General features: G+C 38.1%; 1 protein-coding gene across 1 annotated transcript in view; it reads right to left on the reverse strand.

The window, feature by feature from the left end:
• LOC118749971 (uncharacterized protein K02A2.6-like) overlaps positions 1 to 11,900 on the reverse strand; it is a 24,710-nt gene that overhangs the window by 1,140 nt on the left and 11,670 nt on the right. The gene's annotated exons all lie outside the window — the stretch shown is intronic.

Below are 11,900 nucleotides of genomic sequence, written 5' to 3' on the forward strand. Positions count from 1 at the left end.
CCATAGTCTTAGCCGACGAATGTGCCAGTACAAATCGTAAATGTGGATTGTTGGAGAAACTGTTAGACCAAAATGTTTAAATTAAAAATCTAATTTTGGGCGCGACGAAGTTCGCCGGGTCTGCTAGTCTTTTTGTCAACTTCCTATATTTGCAATTTTCATATTGTATGCATAAACATATATAAACTAATTAGTATTTCTAGAAGTTGTGCCTGCTCAGTGTTTCCATATTCATTTCCATAAAAAAAATGTTTCCACGGTGATGGAAAATAATGGCTTTTCTATTAGAGCTACCGAAATCGTTACTAAATTTACAAAAATTGGCAAACTATAGCTAATATTAAAAATAGATTAGAATATTTGGAACCAGCGACCTAAATGCACCCCAGAAATATGAATGCTGATCTTTACATCTTTTGACTAAAGACCAGTGCAATTATCAACAAGACAATTACAATTTGGTTGAAAAACAGATAAGTTTGAGATTAACGATAAGCTAAAGGGCTGCGAGAAATGATATTTGACTTTATCTTTTGCGTTAACGGATTCATTATGTAATAATATGCACCAAACCTTTTTGCTGAGCTCAGAATTTTTAACAAGAATTGCTCTTATTCGACTAGTATGCTGTGAGTCACTTGGCGGTCGATGCGCGGGCTCTTACAATTGAAATAAAAGACTAATATTTTTCAGGCTTGTTGTTGACTTCATAAAACAATATATTTTCAATATTACCAAGGGATTTGATAAAAAGTAGATGAGAAATAAAAGCGTCCTTTATAGATTTTGCGAAAAAAAGTATTTTATTGTTAATTTTTCACAGATTTTACATTAGTTGTATTAATTAGTTATTAAATTTGAATCCCTATTTACGATTGCCAGCAGTTTAAACTTTCAGGGAAAAGTTCATTTGGCACGCAAGTCTTTTTCAGGTGTATTTTTTCTTAGGCTTTGTATAAAAAAATACAAAAAAGAAAAAAGCTGTATAAGGTTGGTCGAATGAATGGCCGTCCTAGTCACGAGTTCTGAGTCTATTCGATTTTTGAGTATGAGGTCTTATGTTGGATAAAAGGGAGAGTATAAGCGACTCAAAATGGAGAAAATTTGCCTATGGTTACAGAAGATATGGAATAAATTAACTGACGAAGACCTGCGTGCCAAATGAACTTTTCTCTCAAAGTTTACACTGCTGGCAAATGTAAATAAGAATTAAAATTTGAAAACTAATTAACCCTCTAGTAGGCCAATTTTTGTATGAGTTGAAAAATTCAGGAATGGGTGATTTTAGCACGAGAAATCCAAAAATGATGTCCATTTCGATCTGTGACAGTAACTTTTTCCTACAGGGGAGAAAAACCAAGACCGCCTGGAGACGGGCTCGCCGATATACTTTGACGTATTTTCAGCTTTCTCTTACACAATGTTACCTACGAACCGGCAATCCCGTCTGCAGACGGTCAAAAATGCAAACTGCGTTTTTATATGTCGGCAAGCCGGTCTGTAGACGGTCTGTGTTCGAAAGCAATTTTCTCCATTACGAATGGTGACATAATTATAAAACTTATATCAAAATACTGTGCTTTTAACTACGAAACCCAATTAATTTTTTTGTATCAAAAAATGTTTCAAAAGAAAAAATTTCTTTAATTACGAAATTACTTAATAGTAAGAAATAATTAATTTTTACCCAGTCTTTCACAATCTGTGATTCAACTGCCGATTAAAATGAAACGGATTGATATAACGCATCAAAATTTACATCGTCGTAAAGGTACGCTTTTTTTCTAAAGATCGTGCTCTTCGAATATAGAAAAAAATTATTATAAATAGGTGAACTAAATACGTGTTTAGTTAACGACCGTCTAGAAGCGGTTCAGCCTACTGGGGTTAATACAACTAAAGTAAAATCTGTGGAAAATTAACAATAAAATACTTTTTTCGCAAATTCTATAAAGGACCTTTTTATTTCTCAAAAAACCTGGGTAACAGTTATTCGTCGCCACGCTGTATATGTGCAAAATGAACTATTCAGTTTCGCCTGCTCCAGTGTCAAAAATTTTCAACAGAAATCTAGACCAATGATTGTGTGGTAAAACCTTAAGCATATAGAAGCTCTTTTTATAATAAAAGCCGTTTTATTATTTTCCCTAGTTATATTATGGCCCATAATATCTCGTGGCATTGAACTATCAGAAGAGCCCGGAAGTATAACAGGAATGAATATTTGTGGCATGAAAATTAGTTAAAATGACATATCTAAAGGTTAGCTACTAGGAACAGCACGATTCACCATAAACTCTCAAATGTATTTGAATCTCTCTGTCACAAGTAAAAGTTCACAACAAATAATACACACAGTTTTGGTACTTACTGTGATGAAATAAATTGCTAAACCACAGCCCACTTTTTGGCACGAAATGCTTTTTTAGCATTTTACAAAAATTACAATTTTTGTAGGAAGAATTTAAAAACGCTATTTTCAGTGATCAAAACAACTTCAATATAGTTGATCCAGATATCCACCACCACTTGGAGAGTCATCCGGATTCTTGGGCAAACCTGTCCTTGGCGAAAGGCATCTTCGAATTAAAGTAAAAACCTTATTGCTTTGGAAAACAAATAAAATCTTTTCTCTATGGCAAAAAGGAATATCCAGAAGTAGAAACATTCTTTGCGTATTCTTCTTTTTTTTGGCGCTGTAACCGCCTATGCAATTTTGGCCGAGTTCAGCAAAGCACGTCAGTCGTTTCTCTTCTGTACCAACTGAGGCCAATTGGAAACGCCAAGTGAAGCCAAGTCCTTCTCCACCTGATCTTGCCATCGCAGTGGGGGCCTCCCTCTTCCTCTGCTACCATCAGCGGATTCCGAGTTGAATACTTTCAGAGCTGGCGCAGCGGTGTCCATTCGAACGACATGGCCAAGCCTGCGGAGCCGCTGTATTTTAATTCGCTGCCCTATGTCCATGTCGTTGTAAAGCTCTGCGTCTACTCGCCATCGCCAACGCGTAAAGGCCCGTAAATCTTCCGCAAAATCTTTCTCTCGAACACTCCAAGAGCCGCCTCATCGGATGTTGTCATTGTCCATGCCTCTGCGCCATATACCAGCACTCTGACTTATAGAGCGTAGTTTTCGTACGTCGAGAGAGGACTTTACTCCTGAATTGCCTACTCAGTCCAAAGTAGCACTTGTTGGCAAGAGTCATTCTGCGTTGGATTTCAATGCTGACATTATTATCGGTGTTAATCCTGGTTCCCAAGTAAACGAAATTCTCTACATTCTCGAAATTGTAACTGTCAACAGTGACGTGGGTGCCAAGGCGCGAATGTGCTGACTGTTTGTTTGGTGACAGGAGATACTTCATCTTGTCCTCGCTTACCACCAAACCAATTCGCTTTGCTTCCTTATCCAACTTGGAAAAGGCAGAAGAGACTTCGCGGTTTTTGTTACCGATGATGTCGATGTCATCGGCATAAGCCAGTTTTGAGGAGATGTGAAATTCAGACATAGCGGCGTATAGGCAACTTCTTTTATTGCTGTCAAAAGCGGCTTTAAGGTCGAAAAATAGGTGGTGAGTGTTGATCCTTTTCTCGCGGGTATTTTCCAATATTTGGCGTATTGTGAATACCTGGTCTATTGTGGATTTTCCAGGTCTAAAGCCACACTGATAAGAACCAATCAGTTCATTGACGGTGGGCTTCAGTCTTTCACACAATACGCTCGATAAGACCTTGTAACCTATGCTTAGAAGGCTAATCCCGCGGGAGCTGGCGCGAATATCGGGATCACCCTTCATGTGGATTGGGCAGTGCACTATTAAATTAGAGGCGTCGGGCATGCGTTCATCTGACCATATTCTGCACAAGAGTTGATGCATGTACCTTATCAACTCCTCACCGCCGTACTTCAATAGCTCAGCTGGCAGGCTGTCAGCTCCAGCAGCTTTGTTGTTTTTCAGCCGCGTTATTGCTATACGTACCTCGTCATAGTCAGGCGGTGGAACGTCGACTCCATCATCATCGACTGCGGGCTCGAGTTCTTCTTCACAACTTTCCGTGCTGCTACCATTTAGTAGGGCGGAAAAATGTTCCCTCCATAAATTAAGTACGCTCTGGACAGGGGCTACTAGGTCGCCATTCTTGTTCTTACAGGAGTACGCCCTGGTCTTGAAACCTTCTGTAATTCGCCTTACTCTCTGGTAAAATTTTCGGTCTTTCTTCCTGTCGGCAAGCATTTCAAGCTCTCCGCACTCACATATTTCGGTCTCTCTCTTCTTATTGCGGCAAATACGTCTCGCTTCCCTCTTCAGATCCCTATAGCGGTCCCACATAGCGCGCGTTACGCCCGATCGCAGCGTGGGCTGTAGGCGGCATCTTTTTTCTCTGCAGCTTCCTGACACTCCTCATCGTACCAGTTGTTCTTTTGTGCTCGCTGAAATCCGACTACTTCTTCGGCGGCGGTACTTGATGAGCGGGAAATGTGGTTGCCCTGCTCGCATATGTCGGTTTGTTGAAGAGTGCTCTCTGAGAGCAGTTGTGAGATTCGAGTAGCGAAAGCGCTGGCTGTCTGTAGTGATTGCAGCTTTTCGACGTTAAGCTTTCCTTGCATATTTGGGCGCACATTTTTTGCTGCACAGAGGCGGGTGCGTATCTTGGCTGCAACAAGATAGTGGTCCGAGTCGATGTTTGGGTCTCGGAGTGTGCGTACGTCTAAAACACTGGAAGCGTGCCTTCCGTCTATCACAACATGATCGATTTGGTTTCTCGCTTTTCAATCCGGAGACAGCCACGTAGCTTGATGGTTCTTTTTATGCTTGAACCTAGTACTGCATACTACCATGTTTCGGGCCCCGGCGAAGTCGATCAGTCTCAATCCGTTGTCGGACGTTTCGTCGGGGAGGCTGAATTTTCCGACGGTGGTTCCAAAGATCCCTTCCTTGCCCACCCTGGCATTGAAGTCGCCAAGCAGGATTTTAATATGATGACGGGGGCAGGGCTCGTAAGTGCGCTCCAAGCGCTCATAGAGGAGATCCTTGGATGCCTCATCCCTCTCTTCCATCGGGGCATGAGCGCAGATGAGCAAGATGTTGAAGAATCTCGCTTTGATGCGGATTGTGGCTAGACGCTCGTTCACCGGGGTGAACGACAGTACTCGGCGACGGAGTCCCTCTCCCACCACAAATCCAACTCCGAATTTGCGCTCCTTTACATGGCAGCTGTAGTAGATGTCGCAAGGCCCCAGACATTGCTTGCCTTGCCCCTTCCTCCGCATTTCTTGAATGGCGGTGATATCAGCTTTTGTCCTTACGAGGACATCAACCAGCCGGGCAGAGGCACCTTCCCCATAAGGGGTGCGTACATTCCAGGTGCATGCCCTCAAATCGTAGTCCTTTAAGCGTTTGCCGTTGTCGTCATCATAAGGAGGCTTTGCCTTGCTTCTTCACTGGAAGTGGTTTTTACGTGGCTGGTCCCAAACACAGCGCACAACCCATTGCTGGACGGGGGTGGTTTCGCAACCAAGCAGACACCCGCGTGCAGCCGCACCTACTGGTGAACAAACGCTGCAGGCTTCAGTGAGCCCTTAAACCGAATAAGTCGGAGTGGCCCCACCAAAGCTCCCTCTCTTTTGCCGTGACCCAAGGCTCCACTCCGATTGGTTGCCGCATCTCGTACATGGGTTGCTCACGTTGCCCAGAGTGCGCGAACGAGGACGCAGGAGTCGGGATTGAGTATAGCCATGCAACTATAACTGCATACCCAGCGCAACGACTATACCCCATTGCACTCCTCATTTCGACCGAAGATGTTTGAAAATTCCAGCGGTAAAACGTTTCTATTCATACCGTGCGAACAACAAAATCGTTATTCAAAGAACGAAATACCTACTTTTAGAGAAACTAGCTTCATAAATGGCCTTTAATACCACTGGTGATTTGTAGGATGCACTTCTCAACAAGATTTTTACTTATTCAAAACAGAATGATAACGTGTTGAATCTTAAATAAACAAAACTTCACAAATAGACGGAAATAATATAAATTTTACTACAAACTCTCGGTAAAATATATCCCGCAAACCTTAAAACAAATAAAGTTGTGCAATAAAAATGCAAACCCATACCAACAAATAAAAATATCTTTAAAATATTTTTTTTTTTAAATAGTCGGTAACCAAACACTTGTTTCTTTGCACATATAAATATTTTCTACGAAAATCTCAACATAATGGTACAATTAAATTATCTTGTTATAAACTAATGTATATTTATAAAGATTTTTATATTCTTTTGATAGATTAAATGAGCGCTGTCGATTTAGCCATGTCCGTCTGTCCGTCTGTTTGTATGCAATCTAGTCTCTCAGTTTTCGAGATATCCGGAAGATGGTAGGTGGGTATAATTTTATAATGTATTAATCATTTGTCGGAACCAGAAGAATCGGACGACTATAACATATAGCTCCCATACAACTGATTGTTCAGATATGAGATTTTTCCTTATAACTCCTCCATTAAAGTAGCTAGGAACATTGAATTTTTCACTATTGTCGCTCATTACCAAAAGAATGCTTTCGGTGAAAATGGCGAAGATCGGGTAGCTATAACCTATAGCTTCCATACAACAGATTGTTCAGATATGAGATTTTTTGCCATAACTTCTCCATTTATGCAGCTAGGAACATGAAAATTTGCTCCATTTTCACCCAGTATTAACAAAATACTTACAGTGAAAATAACAAAGATCGGGTCACTATAACATATATCTCCCATTCAACTGATTGTTCAGTTATGAGAATTTTCGTTATAACTCCTCCATCTATACAGCTGGGAACATGAAATTTCGCAATATTTCCACCCATTATCAAAAAAATATTTCCAGTGAAAATGGCGAAGATCGGGTCGCTATAACCTATAGCCTCCATAAAATTGATTGTTCATATATGCGATTTTTTGTTATAACTCCTCCATTTATGCAGCTAGAAACATTAAATTTCGCACTATTTTCACTCATTATCAAAAGAAAGTTTACAGTAAAGTTAACAAAGATCACTATAAGGTCACTATAACCTATTTATTGCCTCCATACAACTCATTGTTCAGATATGGGGTTTACTGAAAATCTTCTTTTTTATTTTATTTTAGCTACTTTATAAATAATAAATATTTTATAAATATGATAGTGTTGCTTATTGGCCGTTTAGTATAATTTAATAATTTATTTTTGAGCTATAAGCCGTATGTTAAATAAAACATTAAATCTTTTTCTGCTTTATTTACTTTTTAGTTTTATTTTGGTCGATATTTCGCCTTCAGTCTGAAGGCATATTCCGGACTAAACAAGTAATTTTTAACAAACAAAAAAAAGACTTAAAAAAATATATATATGTATATCTATATATTTCATGATTCAATGATCGGATCTAAACCAAATTAGTATGGAACCACCTCTGAGAAACTACCTTTCCGTTGCAATCGAAATCGGTTGACGTGGTAAAAAGTTATGCGGTAACAAACATAAAAAAAAAAAAAATATTCCGACGAACTGATAACCTCCTCCTTTTTTAGAAGTCGGTTAAAAAGGAAAACAATATTTGTACATCATCACAATATAAACCAACAAACACATACATATGCACAAGTGCATTAAAACGACTTACACTATTAGCTTTGTCCGGTCGACTAATCATGTTAAAATATATAATAACAAACAAGCACGAAGAAGATATTAAACATAAACAGGAAAACTAATAATTAAAATACAGTAATTGTAAACAAAACTTTTTATACAAACAACAATACATGAAGTGCTGAACAGCAAGACGAAGAAATGTTTGTATGTCATCTCAGCAGAGCAAAGTTGTTGTCCGAAGAAATCTTGGCAGCGGACGGACGATGAGTTTAACATGAACACACGATCACACGACACCTACACTGTAGGTTTGTTGTTGTGCGTTAGAACTTAATTGCGATAAACGTGGGCGCAATTGCCGGTGTACGTACGTTTTATAGTTCATCCTGTTGTGATTAGGGGTGTGCATAATATGTAGCATCTCTAAAACATAGCGTTTATTATAAATTTTCTCTTCTTGCAAGATTGCTACTTTATCAAAGTCGGGATAATGTCCCGTATCCTGGCAATGAGATGACAAGGCTGTCTTGTTGTCTGCAGAATTATTCCTCAAGTTAATGTTTGATTTGTGAGCGGGAATCCTTGTCTTTAATTTCGATTTTGTTGTCCCCACATATACCATATTGCATACGTGGGATGCGTCGCCACTGCATGGTATTCTATAAATTACATCAGACTTCTCATTTATTGGAATTTTATCTTTAGTATTTGAGTAAATTTGTTTCAGCGTATTGTCATAAGTAAACGCTATGCGGAAATTGTCCTTTTTAAATATATTTTTGAGTTTCTAATTCTCTCAGATAATCCTGGTACATATGTTACCGATTTATACATTTTGTTGTTCCCGTCACTGTTTGATTTCTCTTTATCGGTCTGGACAAAGAAGTCGCGGATAAGCTTATTAATTAAGCAATGTGGAAATTCATTTTTCCGCAGGATATCTTTGATAGTGGCAATGTTTTTCTTATGATAATTTTCGACACTTATCGTGAGAACTCTTTTTATAAAATTTTTGGCGGTATTCCGAAGTATTTTTTTCTCATATTTCGAGTTAAAATTAATGAGCCTACCTGATGCTGTAGGTTTCTTATACCAGTCAACTGTTAATGTGTTATTTTTCCTTATTAATGCAAACGTCAAGCTGTGAAGCTGTGTTTTTCTGTGATCTGTTTAAATTTTGTGTTTTATAAAGCTGTTTACGCTTATTAAAGTAAAAAATTAAAAAAAGTGTTAATAAACTTCTGGTGCACAACTTGAAGATAAGTAAAACATCAAAATTTCATGTAAATTTGATTAATTTAACTTGATATTCTTAATTGCATGTGCCGAGTATATTGTTTCATATAATATATTGTTGTGGTACAATTGTTTTTGTTTGTGCACATTGATTTTGTTTTTTTTGTCATTTCTGCTGTTTCATCTTTGTCACAGCTGTTTGCGTTGTGTTTATTAGGTGTCAAATATACAGTGCATTTAAAACTGTTCGCTACATAGCTTTCCAACTGATATTTACCAGCTGATTGGTTCACTGATTAATACATCGTTTTCAAAACTGTTTTTGCTTTTTTGCTTCTAAAACCTAAAAATAAATATAATTTTAAACATGTCGTGTATTTACACCAATTGCAATGTTAAAAGCGACTCCTATGTGTCATGCTGGCTCTGCGATGGGATTGCCCATATAAAATGTGCTGGTTTGAGCGGTAGAGTATTAGACGCTATTAACGAGGGTAAGGGTCTTCGTTGGTCTTGTCAAAAATGTAGATCAACCGTAGTTTATTTATTTAAATTCTTTAGGCAGTCCAGAAATGGTTTTTCTGAGATCGGGGAGGATCTGTCGGTGCTTGTTGAGAAATTTAAGCATTACGAAAAAATGTTTAGGTCTTTCACTTGTCTCGACAACCCTCCGCACTCTGAGGATAGCCGAGAAAATAAAGGTGGGCGTGTTATTAGTCCACCTAAAAAGATAGCCACGGATTCTAGAAAAAAATCCTCCATCCCAGTCCTTCGAACTTATTAATCTATCTTCTCCATGCCCTCAGGCATTGGAGCCTCCGATATCTAAAGCCATATCCACTAGGTCTACTTCTAAAAATAGTCAAACCGTTGATTTATCAGTGTTGCCATCAACATCTCAAGCTGCACTATCTAACCTAGTTCCTCCTAATAATTCGGAGCCCCGCACATCAGACATCATTACCAAAAAGTTGGTTGTAATTCCTCCGAGAAGATCAATTTTTGTCTCCAGATTTGCTAAAGATACTTCTTCGGATGATTTAAAGTCATACATATCGACTAAAACTAGAACTAAATATGTATTTATTCGTAAATTTAATTTTAAATACGATCGCGATATTTCATCTTTTAAAATTGATGTAGCTTCCGAAGATTTTGATTCACTACTAAATAGTTCATTTTGGCCGACCGGGGCTTTTGTTCGCGAGTTTGAGTATAAACCTAATAAAAGTAATAATGTAGCTAAAATTTCTAATCTTAATTCGGATTCAAAAAACTAACTCGCAAGTCTAATTTAAGTATTTACTATCAAAACGTTGGAGGTTTGAATACCAAATTAACTGACTTATATTTCAAAGGTTTTGACTGCAATTATAATATTATTTCCTTGACCGAAACATGGCTCAAACCTCAAATGAATATCAAATATACAGGAGCGACCGCGAGGGCAGAATCGGCGGTGGTGTTCTTTTTGCGGTGCATTCATCGATACCATCCGACGAAGTTAGTCTTCCTGCCATTGAATATACCGAATTTAAATGTATACGTGTACAGGCTGGAAAGACTTATATTTATTTAGCTCTTTGCTACATCCCTCCTAATTCTGCCGTATCAGTATATATGCAGCTAATTTCATTACTTGAGACCGTAAACGCAATGCTTACGGCATCCGATTCTGTGATTGTTTTGGGCGATTTAAATCTGCCACACATTTCATGGAACATCATTGACACCGATGTTGTACCAGTTTCATCTAGAGATAGTTACAATGTATTTCTGAAGGAAATGGCTGAACTTTGCCTCAAACAAATAAATATATGTCCAAATAAGTTTGGAAAGGTCTTGGATCTCGTTTACGTTGATGATGTTCCGAAGGCCTCTATTAATCGGTGTGATCCCCTAGTTTTGCCGGAAGATGCATACCATCCTGCTCTGGAGTTAAGCTACCAAATCATAAATGAAATACATAATAATAAGTCAAGTTCAAGTACTAGATATGTTTTTGCGAAAGCAAATTTCAGGAAAATTAACAAAGAACTTTCAAAGTTATCTTGGCCAATATATAGAGATGACGTGGAGCGAAGCGTTGAGCACTTTAATGATACTGTTTTCAATTTGTTTCGAAAGTATGTGCCTAAACGTAATATTGTTCATGAAGAACCAATGCAATTATGGTTCACTAAAGAGCTTAAAAAATTGAAAAATAAAAAGTCGCACTCTTTTAAACTGTATAAAAGAACGGGCTTACACAGTGATTACCTAAGGTACTCAGTTTTGCGGCATAGCTACTTTGCATTAAATAAGAAATGTTATAATTCATATTTATGTAAAATTAAGAAGAATTTAATTAACAATCCTAAATCATTTTATGGTTTCGTAAATTCAAAGCGTAAGGCACATGGTTTTCCGTCCGCTATGCATTATCGCAACACTGTATCTAGCGACAGCCAACTCATTGCCAACATGTTTGCTCGGTTCTTTAGGTCTAATTATTCTGTAGACTTCCCTATAAGTGGAGACTATCCGTACGAGCTTTGTCCAATCAACTCTGCTTATAATCCAGTAATATCTTCCGATGAAGTTTTACACTATTTAAAAGCCTTAAAAGCGTCATTTAGGCCTGGACCTGTTCATATTCCCACCTGTTTTCTTAAAAACTGCGCTGAGAACATCTGAGAGCCTTTAACAACTCTATTCAATTTGTCACTTAAACATGGCGTTTTTCCGTCAGCCTGGAAGGAGTCTTTCATAATACCACTTCACAAAAACGGCAGCAGGTCCTCTATAGAAAACTATCGAGGCATAGCGAAACTCTCCGCTATCCCCAAATTATTCGAAGCAATTATTGTTAACCAGCTGACATATTCTATATCTTCTTCAATTACACAATCTCAACACGGGTTTTCTAAAGGAAAATCTACTATGACTAATTTATTGGAGTTTACAACTCATGTCTCAAACGGTTTTAGAGAAAATGCTCATACCGACGTAATATACACCGATTTCAGTAAAGCTTTTGACAAAGTATGTCACTCGTTACT

The sequence above is a fragment of the Rhagoletis pomonella genome, unplaced genomic scaffold, assembly GCF_013731165.1.
Source record: "Rhagoletis pomonella isolate Grant_MI unplaced genomic scaffold, Rhpom_1.0 Rhpom_scaffold_00099, whole genome shotgun sequence".
Classification (NCBI taxonomy): domain Eukaryota; kingdom Metazoa; phylum Arthropoda; class Insecta; order Diptera; family Tephritidae; genus Rhagoletis; species Rhagoletis pomonella.